Source organism: Centruroides sculpturatus, unplaced genomic scaffold (assembly GCF_000671375.1).
Source record: "Centruroides sculpturatus isolate CEXI.00-Female unplaced genomic scaffold, Cexi_2.0 scaffold170, whole genome shotgun sequence".
NCBI classification, from domain to species: Eukaryota; Metazoa; Arthropoda; class Arachnida; order Scorpiones; family Buthidae; genus Centruroides; species Centruroides sculpturatus.
The window spans coordinates 759,122-764,363 of NW_019384413.1; positions in this window are offsets into that span (position 1 = coordinate 759,122).

Genomic DNA, 5,242 nt, shown 5'->3' on the forward strand with positions numbered 1-5,242 from the left:
ATGAGAGCATAATGCAAATTTTACTGTCTGCATAACGTATTTTCCTTTTATAAACAATTATTTATCGTAATCACTGTCGTCACAGATTGTTATGGTAAAAGAAGAATGCAATTTGCTGCCTCAAAATAGCATCCTACATTTGGGATTTTGTGTTTAGTAGTGTAGCAAGTTCTGTAAACCATACAAAGTGTTCCAAAAATAACATCAAAACAAAAATAATTATTTGGGTGTAAAATGTGGAGGAGTATTTTTACTGTAGTATATACATAACTAGAAGAAATCTTAAATAATAAAACTCAGTCATCAAATGTTAAGGTTACCTTAATAATTGTTATTGGTAACTATGAGGGGTGGTTTCCTTTGTAATAATTAATATAAACACTAAAATCATATAGTTGAGATTATCCCATAATCTCAACTATACGATTTCAGTGTTTATATTAGAAAAAGATAGCCTTAACAATAATTAAGACTATTTAAACAATTTAAAATTTCCCTTAGAACAAAGAGAAAAGAAAGAAAAACAAAGCACTGAATTTTCTTTCTTGTTGTTTGGATATAAAATTCGTCTGTGTTGCACGTAGACAATAATTGATACATTTTGCTTATTTTTTACAAGTTTAGAAAACTGCGGATTAAATGACATTTTTGGACTAATTTATAAAAGCTATTATAGAATTTCATTATAATTTCAATGTACGGTGTGTACGTTACGTAGAACTAGATTAGCATTTGATGGAAAAAAGTAACAAATGACCGGCATAAAACATTAAGGTAGGAACAATGAAAAATACCAAATGGGAAATCTTTTATTTGACTCAGGAAATGAAATCCGACATTTTTATTCTTTGTTTGAATGCATAACAGTTGAAGAATAGATAAAAGTTCTATACCCAACAATGCAGTTGTCCATCATTTTAGATAAAATTCCGACGTAGTAGGAAATTCTGTCTTGCAGCCGGTCGTGCAATTTGAAATTGCACATTGAAAATTCCCACAAGTCGAGGTGTTTCAAATTTGTATGGTTTACTTTCCCGGACGTACTGCATTGGAATTAAAATGACGGGTGAGTGCAACATTTTATCAGGAATAGTATTTGATGATATAATTATAGTTCACTATTTTTCTTTAAACAACAAAGACCTTTCATGTATCGTCTACATCACTTCTGTGGATAATACAAACACTATAATTTTAACGTTTGTCATATTGAAACTTAAAAATTCCATCATTCTTATGTTGCTTTTCTAAGATATTTTAGAACTGCCTCCCGAGAGTCTCGCTTGAGCCTTTCCTCTCTTGCATCGTCTGTGGTAACGTATATGATACGTGCTTTATTGTTGCTAGCCGTGTGCCAAAAATTCCACCGTCTAATTAAAAAACACCACTCCTCCATATTTTACACTTATTTTTGAAGAAACATTGTTTCCATTTACATAACATCTATACAAATTTTAAAACAAGCTGAAAAAATTGTTGTTCTTTAAAATTTAAACATGTCACATTTTTATACATTTTAAAAATATATAAAAAGGAAAATAAAATTATATCAATCTGTTATTCTTTAATTCTTAAAAGCTTATTATAATATACAGAAACTGTTAAAAAAAATAACGGAAGAGGGAGGGAGATGCCTTCTAAGATATTTTTCTTCCTTTGAATTTTCCGACGTAAAATTAATAGCGGTTTCCAACCTTCTTTCGGAGCTGTGGCACAATTTATTATTGAATACTTTATTACCAAAATGGAAGGTGACGGTGGATCTCTTTTCTTTGATAGTTTACTGGCACAAACTTCCGAAAAATAGGAGTAATTTTTGTAAAAATTTGTACCTTTATGTCACTAATTTTTTTTTACTCATCTCGCAGCGCATCAGTCAGGAGTTTCTAATTTCTCTTGTAAAGATGAACAAATTACTAAAGTTAGGATTTCTCTCTCTTTTGGCCGAAGAGAAATCAATAATTAATATAGATAAGATAGTAGTTAAATTATATTGCGAGTTGATATTTTAAATCGCTCGTTAAAGTTAACGTCATCGCAAATGCACATTAATATCTAACAAAGACGATAACTTTTTGGATTTGAGAGCCAACGAATAGAATAGAATATCTAAGAAAAATGGTGTATGATGGATAGCAATCTTTATTTTGCAAATTAAAGTTCTTTGTAGATTAGAATGTTCTGTATTGTATTTCATTTTGCTAGATCTAGTCGTATAAAAGTTATATATAAATTGCCAAGTGATTGAGGATCCATTTTGCTAAAAAAACATACTTCAAGCAGCTGCCTCTTGACCATTGCTTTTTGTTTCCTGACACTGTGTTAAAATGTCTCTCGTTTACTTGTACGGATTGTGCGAAATATATTAGCGTTACTGATTAGTTATTATAAATTAAATCGCCGTAGCCTTGTATAGTTATTAACATATGCAATTTTTAGAGAACAGATATATTTTTAAATAGAATTTTGAGATATATTCTGTGTGATTTCCTCTCCTCTTTTAGTAATAGACATGTAACAATATTATTATTATTCTCACTTTTGTGAATAATCTGCAAGATTTTAGGAAGAAATTTGTAAAATTATCAAGAGTACAAATTTAAGACCTACAAAAACGTACGGCAGCGATCGACTTGTACAATTACGATTTCCGATGTTTAAATTATTTTACTGCCGTTAACATGTGTCGCTCAACGTTTGAGTTCTAAAGTAAATTATTACTAAGAATGTAACTAAGAACGTGAATTTTACATTCAAAGTTTTTCCATGTTTTTGTTGCTTTTGTTATTGTTATTAATTGTATGGACTGTCTTATGATTTGTCTGAAACATTTCAACATATGTATGTATCTACATGCTTCATAAACTACCATTTGTTTAAAATGTATATAGTACCACATATTGTGGCATCTAAACATTGAATTTTACAGTCATTTATATATTCACTACAAATAAGAAGAATGCTACAACTTAAATCTTCATCTGTATTATAAAAAAAAAATTCCACAATTTTATTCTTAATATTTGATGTATAGCATGTGACTTAGAAAAGTAAATAAAGATTTCAGAAACCACGTACCACATGAGAGTTATTTCAAAAAAAACTAACAGTCGATTTTTAATCTACGGCAACTCGTTTGCATTTTGATAATGCTTATGAGGGTTTATTTGAAAAATACTGAGCAAACCTGTGAAGTTGCACTTAAACACTATGTAGTTCCTCTGAAGTATGATGCACTTTTTCAGCTTTTCAGANTGCTTTTATCAATCATATCAGTTAGTCCATGTGTAATAAAATACATATACAGGTCTAGTTAGTGATAATATATATAAATAGTTTCTTGGCATTGAATTATTGTCCAAAAAAAGTAAAGATTCTTTTCACATACCTTAACATATAGACTCAATTTTGATTATTGCAGCATATAGAGAAGGATGGAGTAGCTAGTATTGCAGTCACAACTGTAATGCTTATGACAAAGATAGATGGAATTGTAAAGATCTGGAGTGGATAATACAATGACAATACAAGCACAATTTTACCCTATTTTGTGGAATATCAAGCACTTTATTGCTGAAGTTATCTTGATTACTCACTGTTATCATTCTGTAATATTGACAAATATTCATAAACAGAAGAGCGGCTTTGAATATCATTTGTTTTTGATGCTACAATATTTATAATGGTTGTAAATTTTGATAATGCATAATATACAGTGAAATCTCTGAAGACTACCCTCAATATGACTGGTTTTTGGACCATATAGCCAATGCAATATGATCGATCCCCTTTGAAAGAAATCTCTTTACTTGATCAATAACTAGGCTATATTTGGGATCTAATCTGCTTTTCTTCAACAAATTAAAGCAGAGGTTTAAAAGAGGTATCGTAAGCGTGCAGTGATGGATACAAGAAAATACCATTGACACAAAAAACAATTAAAATTTATGTATTTGAACTTTGAAATGTCATTTAACTTATACAGTGGTTTATCAGACTATCTACAATACAATCATCTTGTGTTAATAAAAGGTACTTATTAATTATTCAAATTAATTTAACCTCGCAATGGATCAATTACTATGACGTGTATACCGTGAATAATTCAAATATCATGCCATATTCAAATTCATTTGTTATCAACAACATAATGTTTAAGATATTGAATCTCTAATACTCCTAGTATTTGAGTATTTGTAGATAGTATTGGCTCATCTCTAGTTGTAACCACTCTTTCCTTCACTGAAGGAATTTGAAGGGATTTCTTAATTACTGTATTTAATTTTAGTGAGTTTAGCGATTAAGTAAAGTGAAACTGTAAAATTGCAATGACAATTGGCAAAGGAATTTAACTGTGAGAAGACTCAATCCAACCAATTCTTGCCAATAAGGAACTTTATCTTGGTAAGTGGAAAGCAAATACAAAAGAGAACAATAACAAGAAGACATATCAAATCAAATGAAGATGTCAACAGATCAATTCTGGAGTAGTTCAGTTGCAGTTGAGCCAAAAGCTTTTTGCCAGAACCAATGCTAGAAATGAAATGACTTTAGAGTTTGCCACAGAACTTGGTGTTTAGATCTTTTGTGCCATCGACAAACAACTTGGTAAGTTTTGTCTGTGCCACAACATTGTTTATGGCCACTAGACAGATGGACAAATGGTTAAGGTCAACTACTACCACTCTGGAGGCCCAAGGATAAATCTGGAAAAGTCAAAAAAATTCCAGAAATTTTACAGAAGGTGAGCCATCCTGGATAGTTTGGGCTCCATTCTTCACTACCCAGCCTTAGATACTCTTAATGCCTACAAGGTGGAAAGAATTAAAAAAAAAGCCACTAGATTATGGATTTTAAATGTATGTATGACAATACTTGCATTTAAAATCCATTATTGATGCAGTCACTCATTGCCAAGATATGCAAAATGATGTCCCTGCACAAGATAGGAAAAAAATAGTCATTATCAGTGATGCCATAGGCTGGATTAAAGACACAACCATAGGTTCTAATGATACAGAAAACTCGCCATCAAAGCCTATCCTGACTTTTAGTCAATTGGTGAAGAAATGCAGTGCTATAATGAAATGGTAACTGGAAACAGATTATTTTTGAAATTATCCACAAGAAAACAAGACTGAGACAATTGAAGCCATTGAAGAGTACTGTACGATATAAGCAGTGCTTCCATTGAACCATACTTGCCAGAACCATTGAACCAGATGTTCTTACAAGTCTTGCT